The sequence below is a fragment of the Theropithecus gelada genome, chromosome 12 (assembly GCF_003255815.1).
Source record: "Theropithecus gelada isolate Dixy chromosome 12, Tgel_1.0, whole genome shotgun sequence".
NCBI lineage: Eukaryota > Metazoa > Chordata > Mammalia > Primates > Cercopithecidae > Theropithecus > Theropithecus gelada.
This window is the reverse complement of record NC_037680.1, coordinates 69,011,330-69,025,598: the sequence shown is the minus strand read 5'-3', so window position 1 is coordinate 69,025,598 and position 14,269 is coordinate 69,011,330.

Genomic DNA, 14,269 nt, shown 5'->3' with positions numbered 1-14,269 from the left:
TTTCTCAAAAGGTAGAAGAGGTAGGAGAGGTAAGATTTTTCTGTTTTTAGGCAATTTCTTCCCAGAAAGTAACAACTTTTTTTTTTAATTACACACTCTGCAACCATAGTTCATTTCTCTACCGTAAGAAGCAAAAGAAGCAGTATGCTTTCTCTAAACACCAACAAGAAACATCATGTAGCAAGAAAAAAGTCTGTATCTATTAAAAATGTTAACGTTGTAGGTAATCATTATTCTCTGCATTTTGCAGTTGTGTCTTTCCAACAATTCTCAATCTCTGACAAATTAAACATTTCTCAATGATTTTAAGACTTAATTAAAAACTGAACCTTCCTATTTAAAGTCTCTACACTTTAAATCGTCTACATTCCCAAGATTAAAACCTTTGAAAGAAATTATAAGTTAAGGCAAGATCAGTGCTGAAGCATGACATTTACATTGTGTGAAATGGATTTAATCACAGGAACAAGCATAGTAAACTAAACATAGTAAAAATGGATTTCATCACGGGAATAAGCATAGTAAACTAAACACAGTAAAATATTAAACCTCTTTAATATTAACAAAGGTTAATATTAAAACCAAAGCTAACAAAAATGCAGTAGCTTATGATATTGGGTAACCAAAGAAGATATTTCATTTGCTCTGCATACTTACTTTCTCAATTAAAATGAAGTAAACTTGATCTCTATCATAATCCATCAATGTCAGGGAAGCTGAGTATTGATTAGTAGATTAATATTTCCCATTGCATTAAGAATATTCTGAATTTAGTATGGTTTACAACATTAGACTGAACTTAAATATTGGTTAGAAAACCATATGCTAGCTGGAAACAGAGGCTCAAGCCTGTAGTCCCAGGTACTTGGAAGGCTAAGACAGGAGGGTCAGTTGGAAGCTGCAAAGAGTTATGATCACACCACTGCACTGCAGCCTGGGCAACAGAGTGAGACCTTGTCTCAAAACAACAAAAAAAGTCACACAAAAAAATTATATGCTATAGGTCTTGCTGCAGCTAAAACCTCCAAAACCAGATTTCTAGAAATTCAGAAAGTGTAAGTCCATAATTCTCTAAAGAAATAGTGGTTTATAGTGGGAAAACACTTATATTGTCATATACTATCTGCATAACATTGGCTAAATTATTAAATTTCATTCAGCCCTTTTTTTCTCATTAACGAAATGTAAATAACAATACAGATATATTAGTTTTGTTTTGGTACTAAGTGTTATAACATTTTAAATGTCCCTACAATACTTTCTGTCAAAATTAACATTTTATAAACAATAGGTGTTTTCATCCATCAAGCTAAATCTTGAGTAAATCTCACAAAATTTCATAGTTCCACTGATTCATCTGAAGAATAACTTTTAGGGCAAGTCAATATATATGGACTGAATATCTACTATTAATCTGTATACATGGTATGGAGGTGATTTAGAAAATCATTGCAATGTGGTTCATATCCTTAAACGATTTATAGAACATAGTAAACTTTGTTATCACCTTCCCAGAGTTCATTCCACTTGAGAAAGATAAAAACAATTTTATTCCCCACACCCTACTAGATACAAAATGTTGAGATGCCATTCATTGAAATGTTCCTCTTTTGTGACAACACTCAATCCGAAAACAACCTTTACTTCCTTGAACTACCAAATTCACCAAACACAAGCCCATATTCTATAACATTTTCCTCCCAACACTCTTTTACTGAGTTCTTAATGGTGAACAATCTTCCTTATTGCAGTGAGAAATATGCATATCTTTGATCACATGTGTATTCTTGGTGGTTTTTGGTTGGTAGGCATCAAAGCACCTGTTAGTCACTTGTATAGTAGCTGTAGAGATAGATGAAATTTTTTCCTGCACACATAAAGAATTGAAACTTTGTCTAGGATAGGTCAAACACTGACAAATTTAAATTGAATGGGAGGGACACATAATTCAGTTCTCAGCCAATCATCATATGGCATTTCTGTTCAAAAATGGATGTATGACTTGAATCAGTCTAATCAGAATGAAGAACAATATGACCACTATGAAAACTTGATTCCTCTCACCTTCTGGGTATTGATATTTGTGTATATGACCCTTGAATTGCAACAGCCATTCTTCTGCCATGTAAAAAGCCAGATTGAGTAAAAAGAAAACAGAAACAAAAAAACAGAAAACAAGCAAAATCTTACTACAAAACTACTGAAAGAAATCATAGATGACACAAACAAATGGAAAAAAAATCCCATGTTTATGTATTGGAATTATCAATATTGCTAAAATATCCATATTTCCAAAAGCAATCTAAAGAAGGAATAACAAAGAGAATCATAGAGAGATGGGGAGGGAAACTTGGTCAAATGACGCTTGATATTTTCCCTACCACTGGAAGGTAGTGATGTATAAGCCAATAAGTCATTTTCATTTTTAAGCCAATTTTGACTGCTTTTTATTATTTATAATTAAGACTATTCTGATGGGTATATATGCTTTGTAATCTACAGAGCATTCACAGGCATGATAGAAGCAGAATCTATTGGACTTTGCCATTGCCTTACAGGGATGGGAATGAGTGGACTGTAATGATGACTCTGACTCAAGGTTTTGATCCTGAATGACTAAGAAATTTATGGTCCTTTAATTTAAATTAGAATATGTCAACTTGTATATTCACTAATATAGAAACAAAAATAACAAAAAGTGGATAACAAAGTTAAGAGAAATACTAATGGTAAATATTTAGCTCCTAAGTGTAAGAAATACTATGAACATTCTTTTAAATGCAGAGTTCTTGAACCTATAACCAGAGAAACTGTTCTAGTATTTTGTGGATAAGTACCATGGATCAATATTTATTTAAAAGAAAAAATAGAAGCAAAGAATGTAAAAAATCATACTAACATAACTTAAAATCTTTCAGAATAGTGAAAACATCAGTGAATTAAAGATATATCATTTATTTAATCATTATTATTTTCAGGACTAGGCTAAAACCTTACAGCATATATAATTTATTTTACTACATCAACTCTAATGTAATTAAGTGTATCCTCACTTTTCAACTGGTCATAAAATTACCTCCCTTTTCCATATCCTAATTTGTCATATGAAAATAATTACATGTATAATGACTCATATTAGCACATTTATGCATAGTGATATCCAAATAAATGTTTTTAAAATGAGCTATTTCTTCAGATTAAGTACCATATTAAGGCCAGAAAATTAGAGGAATAAAACTTTCCATCAGAATCAAGTTTTTTACCTACAATGTTTATGACCAGATCTTATGTGGAACAGGAGTTTCTCCAACTTCACTGTGTCTGATAAAGAAAACGATATACACCAAAAACATGTTTGGCTGATTCCCTTGAACATTTCTGGGCTCCCCTTCAATTTTTACCTGACAGCTCTGAGCTTTGGAAGAAAACCCCTGCTGATATTTCTGTTCTACCAGATATAGCCCCCTGACAGGGCTACATGAGCTATGATGGCAACTCCTGTCCCAGATGTAAGAACTGTTTTCATCCTTCAAGAGTGAAGGAGGGTGGAAAGAAGGTTGATACATGTGGCCATAACAGTTGCCAGCTGCTCCTCTTTCCTGCCTTCTGGTATTTAGTGTACCTGGGCTGAAAGCCCAGTCCTCATGTTGGCCCGGTAACATTTTGTGATGCCAACACTTACTGCATGAATCTCTCCCTGAGCATGCACAGACACTGTGAGGAATAGTCTGAACGGTCTGTGGGGTACTCGACTGCTTTATGTGGAGATGTTTTGACTTCGGACCATACAGAAAGCTGTGTCCCTAGGCAGGTGTGAAACTACAAATGAGACTCCAGTTTACTTCAGTTGGAATCTGCTATAGTTTTTCAAATCATCAGTCTATTGGCCGAGTCAAATGTTTCTGGAAGCCTCCAGTTTTCAAAGACAATTGTATATTTTTGTTGTTTTACCTACAAATACCTCATCCCATTTTGTTCGACACAATATATACTTATTAATTCCAACCAGCAAGCATATTTTAAATCTGTTTTTTTTTTTTTTTTAATTCTGGAAGACTAGCCATGAATGGTTTACTATGCTGGGCTCATGGTAGACACTAAATATGTGTTGGCTATTATTATTTTTATTGTTATAAAAGAATGCAAGTGGTAGAGGAGTGTAGATCTTACTCAAAGCAGGCAGGTCATGTTTTCAGATTCTGGTTTTTTTTAGAGATGGTCCTATTTGATTGCTCCAATCATTATATCTCTATTCAGATATGAGTATACATAGAAGACAAGTGTATGAAGTCTGCAATCTAACTCTTAGGCTGATGCTTAGAATATAAAAGCTCTGTAGTTTGAATGTGTCTTGCAATTTGTGATGTAGCTATAGTTCTACTTCTTAAATTTTTACTTATGATGGTATTTATAGAAAAGATATTGCATTTTCTGACACATTTTCACTTCTGGTGAACACAGAAACACACTGCTCACTTCTCGTCAGCTTCCCAAATTCTGTAACCTTTATCTTGAAGATAGATGCCTGTATTACAGTACATTCTTTGGGTTCTTGGATTCTACTCCTTCTTCACGTTTTTGAAGTCCTCCAGGGCTTGCATGTGTTGTAGGGCAGATTCTTGGGTCCTTGACTCAAATCAAGCCTTTCTTATCTATCTTATTGATATCTTTTGGCCAACCAACTTTTTATCATATTCTGTCTAATAACCCTACAAATACATACTGAAATTGCAGTGAAAGAACAAAATCTTTAAAATTTTGTTTTGTTTTGTTTATGTCCAAGAAATCAGAAATACTAAGAGATAATGCAACAAATAGAAGGTAGAGACTGCATAGACTTTGTAGTCATTTCCACAAAGTAGAGAGGAGAACCAAGAGTGAATTTGTGACATTAAAGAAAGCACCATGAAAATAATGGAAGAAACAAAATAGTGACAAAAAGGATAAAAAGTTTTCTTTCCTACCTTTTCTCTTGAATATTCTTCTTAAATATTATTCTGTATTTTTGTTAGCACTGTCCTTTGAATACCTGTTTTAGGTACTCAAAATAATTTATACAGATACTCAACTATCTGTGGTTTATTGAAATAAGTTATTGACTTTCATTAATACCCTTCCATGAGCTTATTCAGGAGCACAAGATCCTTTCACCTCACAGCTTCATTGCCCTCCAGATCCTTGAAGCACCATCCATTCAGCCAAAACGCGGTGAAAAAATTTGACATTGGCAGTGGGAGGATTTTAAAGACAATCCTGGTAGTGGTATGCTGTATGTGACTTCCACTGACAATTCATTAGTCAGAATTCAGCACAGAGTCATACCTGATGACAAGGGATACTAGAACCTGTAGCCTAGTTGTATATGCATTCAAGAGAAGCAATCAGATATGGGTGATCATTAGCAGTCTGCCAAAAATCAATTTACAAGATGACTTTTTCTGGCTATTCTACTTTTATTCTGTCTGTCTCTGAAATAGTCAGGGGTTAGGTAATAATCTAGTAACTAAGTCATAGAAACATGTTTAAGAATAGATTTCTTTCCACTTTCAGTTATTAGAGTGGTAAAAAGCAAAGGAATTAGTTGGCATTTGCAGTGGAAGGGCTTGTGTATTAGGGTTCTCTAGAGGGACAGAACTAATAGAATAAATGTATATATAAAGTGGAGTTTGTTAAGGAGTATTGATTCACACACTCACAAGGTGAGGTCCCACAAAAGGCTGTCTGCAAGCTGAGGAGCAAGGAAACCAGTCCACATCCTGAAGCCTCTGAAGTAGGGAAGCCGACAGTGCAGCCTTCATTCTGTGGTCAAAGGTCCAAGAGTCCAAAAGCTGAAGAACTTGGAGTCTGATGTTGAGGGGCAGGAAGCATTCAGCACGGGAGAAAGATGTAGGCCAGAAGACTAAGCCAATCTAGTCTTTCCACTTTCTTCTGCCTGCTTTTATTCTGGTCACATTGGCAGCTGATTAAATTGTGCCCAACGAGATTGAGGGTGGGTCTATCTTTCCTAGCCCACTGACTCAAATGTTAATCTCCTTTCGCAACGCCCTCACAGACACACCAAGAAACAATACTTTGCATCCTTCAATGCACTCAAGTTGACACTCAATATTAACCATCACAGGTTGTGTGTGTACATATGTGTGCATGTGTGACTTTGTATATTTGTGTATAATAAGATTTGAAGATGGGAAGAAATTTTTGAGAATGATTATTGAAAATAATTTTCCTTCTTATTTTTAAATTATTTCTACAAATAGGAGAAGCCAAGATATATGTGATAAGAAGAGAAAAACACTAAAATTTACATTAAATGTGGAATATTAATGATCTCACCTACTACTTATTTTACCTTAGCTGATTAATTTAATTTCTCTGACCTTTGGATTTCAACTCTAAAAAATGGGAATTGCAATGCCTAATGTCACAAGTGTTCCTGATTTCCTAGTACATTCATACCCCTTTTTTTTTACTTTTGCCAACTCAGATTCTGTCCTTTTTTCCCCCCTCTTACCCCAAAGCAAAGGAAATGTCATCAGTCATCAGTGTATATCTTATGATTTATGATTCTGAATCAAAAGACTGGAGATAGAGCAAGCAAAACTAAGGGGAAGGATAAACAGAGAAGGAAACCTTCACTATAAAGATCTGGGAAACAAAGAGATTCTAAAAGTAGGAGATTGGGTAATAAGAAAAACAGAAATAATGTTTTTATTAAGAAACATTATCGGATATGAAATAAATTATCTCCCAAGTTCTCATAAAAGTAAAAGTTGCAAAAACAGTTTTAAAATTACTTTTTGTCTTCACCGTGATTCGTTACATACGATTCTATGCAACAATTGACCAGACAAGTTCTTAGATTTTTAAGTTTGTTTGTCACTTGAAGGGTTGTCACATAGGAAATAAATGTAAAAATTATTTGCAAGTTGTAAAGATTATATACAAATGATTATTACTATTATTGTCAATAACCCAGTTATATGCAGCTTTAGATTTTTTTAAGTGAAACGGAATTTGCTTTAGCAACGAAGTCTATGTTGCTCAGGAAATACTGGTTTGAAGGTTACAGTGAATATATTTTAAGCAAATATCAATAAAATATATATAGAAGAAATGTACACCTACACAAACACATACAAACCTACACCAGCCTAGACATCTTAATTTAGATTTATCATAAATGCGCTAACTTTGCATATTGATTAGTTAGAATTATATTAACATTCCTATCAGAGTAGTGTTGATAAGGGTCAATTGAGACTTCATTTTTAGAATTATTCATTACAGTCAAGATTTGAAAGAAATTATTTGCATAAATTTTAGAAGTGTCAGGATTGCAAAGTCTTAAATTCCTTAGCCAAGGCCCAGCCCAGCCTCAAGCAATATCTTCTCATTTTACACAAGGCTTATAGCTTTCATTAATAAATCCTTGATTGTTAAAATATAACTTCAAATAGTATTTAATTATTTCATTGGTGAATAGCTTTCCTACATATCCAAAGTTGGCATCTATACCCCAATGGGATTTCAGTCATAATGAATTACATTTTTAAATATTTTTAAAACCACTCAGGTTCCCAGAGATTACCTCATTAGGGGGATGCTAAAGGATTATATATAATCACTAAAATCTGTGAAAGAATTTTTGATCTTAAAAATGTACATTAATTTCCATGATTTTCAAAAATCATTTGCTCTGCAAAACTTGATATGTTAATTTTAATAAACTTTTTTTGGTTTATTCTCTTAAACTGTACTCACAATTTGTTTTTTTTTTCCACCAGGAAATTTCTATAGGTCACAAAATGATTTCACTGATTGCAGAGAGTTGAAGTAGTGAATGACTACTGCAAGAAATGGTTTTGTATAAATGAGTTCTCTATTTAGGAATTCTACCCAGTTTTAAAATATTACTATATAATTGAATACAAGAAATAGTAAAGGCATTGGCATTATATATGCCAGTGTAAGTAGAAATAGTTCTACAGGCACACTCCCCACTTTCTAACAGTTGTAGATATTTTTAAATTTCATATTAGCTAAGAAAAATATTTACTGAAAACTAGGCTAAAACAGTTGGAAAAATAAAAATTTTACCTAAGATAGTGAAAGAGCTGGTAAAATTAAAATGGGGAACTTAAAAAAATTCTTAAATATATGCTTCATTGGGGTTTGTGTAAATCACTATTTATTCGAGTCAGCCTTGAGGATATAGCTAGTATCAGAAAGACAGCAAACTGTGGTTCTTAGTCAACCAGTGAAAAAGAAGTTGTGATGGTTAATACTGAATGTCAACTTGATTAGATGGAAGGATGCAAAGCATTGTTTCTGGGTGTGTGTCTGTGAGGGTGTTGCCAAAGGAGATTAAAATATGAGTCAGTGGATTGGGAGAGGCAGATCCACCCTCAGTCTGGGTGGGCACCATCCAATCAGCTGCCAGCGCAGCCAGAATAAAAGCAGTCAGAAGAACGTAGAGAGACTAAACTGGCTTAGCCTCCCAGTCGACATCTTTCTCCTGTGCTGGATGCTTCCTGCCTTTGAACACCGGATTCCAGATTCTTCAGTTTTGGGACTCAAACTGGCTTCCTGTCTCCTCAGCTTGCAGGCAGCCTATTGTGAAACCTTGTGATCGTGTGAGTTAATACTCCTTAACAAAACTCCCTTTTTTATATACATCTATCCTACTAGTTCTGTCCCTCTAGAGAATCCTGACTAATACAGAAGTGTAAGTTCCCATTCTTTGATCTTGCACCTATCTCACTCTCTTACAATATATTTTCATTTCTTTAGAGGCACATAACCCTTGGCTTCATTTTCCACTATCCAGATTATGGAATTCATTCTAGATTTATTTTCCTATATACATAGTATTATCTCAAATATATATTATTAAATGAATGAATGAATTTTTAAATATATTTCTTAAAGATTTGTTTTAAGGCAAATAAAAATTGTATATGTTTATAATATACACCATGACGTTTTGAAATATATATGCATTGTGGAATGACTAAATCTACCTATCATACGCATTACCTCATCCACTTATCATATTTTATAGTGAGAACACATGAAATATATTCTCTTAGTGATTTTCAAGAATACAGTTCAAATGCAGTCCCAGGTTTTGAAGAGTCTGAGATAGGGATATCATTTGAGCCTAGGAGTTCGAGGCTGTCGCATGCTATGATCATGCCCATGAATAGCCATCGCACTACCACCTGGGCGACACAGCAAGACCCTATCTCAAAAAACTGCAGTCCATTGTTATGGACTATATGGTTCATTGTTATCACCATGTTGCACAATAGATCGCTTGAACATATTCCTATGATTTGACTGAAATTGTGCATATTTTGACCAACATCTCCCCAGCCCTCTCTTCCCTAGTATTCATGTTGATTGCAACATTATTCACAAAAACCAAGATATAGAGTCAATCTAAATGTCCATCAACAAATTAAGGGCTAAAAAATATATGGTATAGGCTGAGCACGGTGGCTCAAGCCTGTAATCCCAGCACTTTGGGAGGCCAAGGCAGGTGGATCACCTAAGGTCAGGAGTTCAAGACCAGACAGACCAACATGGTGAAATCCCATCTTTACTAAAAAATACAAAAAATTAGCTGGGCACCTGTAATCCCAGCTACTTGGGAGGTTGAGGCAGGAGAATTGCTTGAACCTGGGAGGCAGAGGTTCCAGTGAGCCAAGATTGAGCCACGTAATATTACATATATGATATATAATATTATAATGTAATATTACAATGTATACATAATGTAATATTAATATATATAATATTGTAATATTAATATATATTAATATTAATTATATATTTTATATAAATAATATATAAATATTATATATTATTTATATATTAAGTATATATTAATATATTTGTTAATATTAAAAATTAATATATTAATATTAATTATATATTAATATTACAATATTATATATATTATTACATGTGTATTATACCATATTATATTGTGTATATATACCCTATATATGGTGTGTGTATATATATATGTATATATACACAATGTAATACTAATCAGCCTTACAAAAGAAGGTAATCCTGTCATTTGCAACAACATGGATGAACCTGAAGGATATTATGTGAAATGAAAGAAGCCAGAAACAGAAAGGCAAATCCCACATAATTTCACTTATAGGTAGAATCCAAAAATGTTGAGCTCATAGAGGCAGACATTAATGGTGATTTCCAGGAGCTGGGTGGGAGGAAGGTTTGGAGAAGTTGGCCAAATGTATATTTTAAATATGTTCTCATCAACTTCCTCAAATTTATTAGTACCGAAAATTTTAACAAATCACTTTAAAAATATTTTAACCCTAAAAATACTTTCATCATACATTTGAACCATTTTTATAACCAAATAGTGTTAAAGAAAAACTGATTTTAAGCCAAAGTAATTTAGTAATTCCAGCATCAGTTAGGCCTTTAGAACTGTGCACTAACCTTTTCATGAGTCAGTAAGCAGCTTTCATTCCAATTCCAGTAGCAGCTGTTGAAATAGTGTAGCCTCCATAGGTCTTCATCTCATCTCACCTTCTGAATATGGTGAGATGATGGTCTTTCTGATAATGGTCTGAAATCATAAGTTTGGAGACTTTAACATCAAATTGAGGAGCGGAGGGAGGGGACATACCTCACACAATATATTAATCCTTACTTTCCAATTAAAATCCCATCTCCATCCTCAATCATCCTCATCTTTTGCCTTTCTTTTATTGAAGAAAGAAGCATTCAATCTTTATTCGTGCATTTTCTCTGGCCTACATTTCTGCCTTCTCCATGATCTTGCTTCACAAAATATCTTAAATCTCTGCTAATACAGCAGCTCCTTTAACATAGCCTGGAAACATATTCAAGTCTTCCTTCTAAAATTAAAATTAAAATTAAATAGAATAAAATAAAATAAAATAAAAAGACCAAAAGAAGCAGAGGTTAAAAGAAATCTTTGTACTCTTTACTTAGAAATTTATTGGAACACTTTATTGACTTAGTTTTTACAGATATCACATAACAAACTAATTAATTTGTCATACTTTGTATCTTCCATCACTTGGTAATTAATGAAGCATTTGACACAATGTTATACCTTTTTCTGAATATTAGAAAAGGTTATTGGTTATCGAACGTATTTTCACATAATAATAACAACACATATTCACTGAAGAAATGATAACATAGCAAAAATTTATGGTAATAAAAATAATCTCAAAAGCACCATGAGAGATAACAACTGTTAAAATTCTGATAACTTCTTAATAATTATCTTACTATCATCGTTAAAATGTGTTGTTTATACAAATTTTATTATAATTTATTTTTACTACATTTCCCTGCATTACAAAATTATTCACAAAACATACCTTTTAATGCCTGCATAGTTCCCCATCATTTGTATGTATCTCACAGTGGGATTAAATAGTTCCTTGATAATGAAAATAAAGCCATTAACATTCCTTCATCATCATAAATTATGCTGTGATAACCATTTCTATGTATCATTTTTGTCCCCATTTCTTGTTAAACAATCAAAATATATAAGTATATTTAAGTCTCACACATCTAAATTGCTTTCTATAAAGATCTAGCAATATGTACTCTAGGAAAATATCTATCTCATTAGACTCACTAGAAAATGAATATATTCAATTCAAAAATCTTTGCTAATCTGGCAGGCAAAATGATATCTTGTTGCTAAAGGAAATGTTAGACTTAATTACTTATGAAACAGAAAGTTACATATTTATAAACCAATCATGATTACTTTACTGTGATTGATATACTTACATGAATTTTTTGCTTTTTCTACATGATGTTTGTATTTTTCTTATTGATTCATAAGCTAATTGTGTATGTGCATACATATGTGGATATATATACATATTCATATATATGTGCACATATATATCATATATTTTAAAATATTTTCTGAGTTTTCAAATGTTCAAATATTCTATTCTATTTTTAATAAATTTTGATGTATAGAAAATTAAATTTTCTTTTTTATTGCTCCAGTCATTCTACATTTATAACTTTAATTTTTTTCTTTAACTTAGTTGTCAAAAATTGTATGTATTTATTATGTATGCTTTTTGATATACAGAAATTTTAAAATTATCCTTTTTATCTTCTTCTATCACTTAATTTTAAAAGCCTTCTCTCAAGAAATTTGAAAATGTTACTTTTCCTTCTGATTTCATATGTCTTTTTTCATAATATCCATTAAATGTTACCATTTTTTTCCGTGTGGAGAAAATACTTAAGATCTATTCGCTCAGCAAATTTCAAGTGTACAATAGAGTATTATTATCCATAGTCTCCATAATGTACATTAGATCTCTAAAACTCATTCATTCAATGTAACTGAAACTTTATACCCTTGATCAACATCTCCCCACTTTCCTCCCATCCCCTGTCCCCAGTAACTATCATTCTACACTCTGCTTCTATGAATCCAACTTTTTTAGATTCAATATACCGGTGTGATCATGCATGCAGTATTTTTCTTTCTGTGTCTGGCTTATTTCACTTAGCATAATATCCTCTGGGTTCGTCTATGTTGTCACAAATGGCAGGATTCCCTTCTTTTTGAGTCTGAAAAGTAGTCCATTGTATATACACATCACATTACTTAATTCATTTTTCTGTCAGTGAACACTAAGGTCATTTCCTATTGTGAATAATGCTGCAGTGTACATGACTGCAGCTATCTCTTCTAGATACTGATTTTCTTTTCATTTAATATATACCCAGAAGAGGGATTGCTGGATCATATGGTAGCTCTATTTTAAATTATTTGAGGAAATGTCGTACTGTTTTCCATAACAACTGCAGCAATTTACCTCCACCAACAGTGTGTAAGGGTTCCCTTTTCTCCAAATTCTCATCTATATAATCTTTTATCTTTTTATGATAGACATCCTAATGAGTAAAAAATTATATCTTCTTGTGGTTTTGATTTTCATTTCCCTGATGATTAGTGACATTGAGCATTTATACATATCCCTGTTGGCAATCTGTATATCTTCTTTGGAGAAAGGTATACTCAAGTCATTTGCCCATGTTTTTATTTATGTATTTATTTTGCTACTGTATGAGTTTCTTATATATTTTGAATATTAAACCTTTATCATATATATGGTTTACAAATATTTTCTCCCATTCTGTAGGTTGCCTTTTCTATTTGTTGATTATTTATTTTGTTGTAAGAGAGCTTTTTAGTTTAATGTAGTCCCACTTGTTTATGTTTGCATTTGTTGCCTGTGCTTTTGGTGTCATATCCATGATATCATTTCCAAGACCTACACCAAAATGCTTGTTGTCTAATTTTTTTCTGGAAGTTTTATGGTTTTAGGCCTTACTTTAACTCTTTAATACATTTTCAGTTAACTTTTCTCTGTTGTATAAGGGTCAAATTTCATTTTTTGCATGTGGATATCCAATTTTCCCAGGATTCTTTATTTAAGAGACTATTTTTTCAGATATATGTACATATATGTATATACTATTTGTATGTATACATATATATGAAATAATAGTCATATAGTATATAGTATATACAAATGTATATACTATTTGTATGTATACATATATATGAAATAATAGTCATATAGTATATAGTATATACAAATGTATATACTATTTGTATGTATACATATATATGAAATAATAGTCATATATATGAAATTTGACTGTATATACATGGGTTTATTTCTGTGCTATGTATTCTGTCCCGTTCATCTATGTATCTGTTTTCATGGCAGTATTCTACTCTTTTGATTAGTATAGATTTGTAATATAATTTGAAAACAGGAAACATGATGACCCCAACTTTCATTTCTTCTTTCTCAAGATTGCTTTGACTATTTGGAGTCTCTTGTGGTTCCATAAGAATTGTAGGATTGCTTTTTTCTTTTTCTGTAAAAAACTTCCATTGGAATTATGATAAAAATTGCCTTGGTTCTCTAGATGATAATTTAAAGACTTTTGAAAGGAAGTATTGCTAAAGGAATAGAGATGAAGCTGTTTTCAAATGATGTGCTTCTTTCACATTGCTTGACTGTACCAAAACATCTCATGTGCCCCATAAATATATACACATACCATGTACATACAATAATTAAAATTAAAAAATGAAAAATAGCTACAAATTAGATATTTGAGTGAAACTCCAAATTAGGTGTCTTAAGAAAAGATGGTGTGTATGTGTGTGTGTGCATGTGTGTTGTGTGTG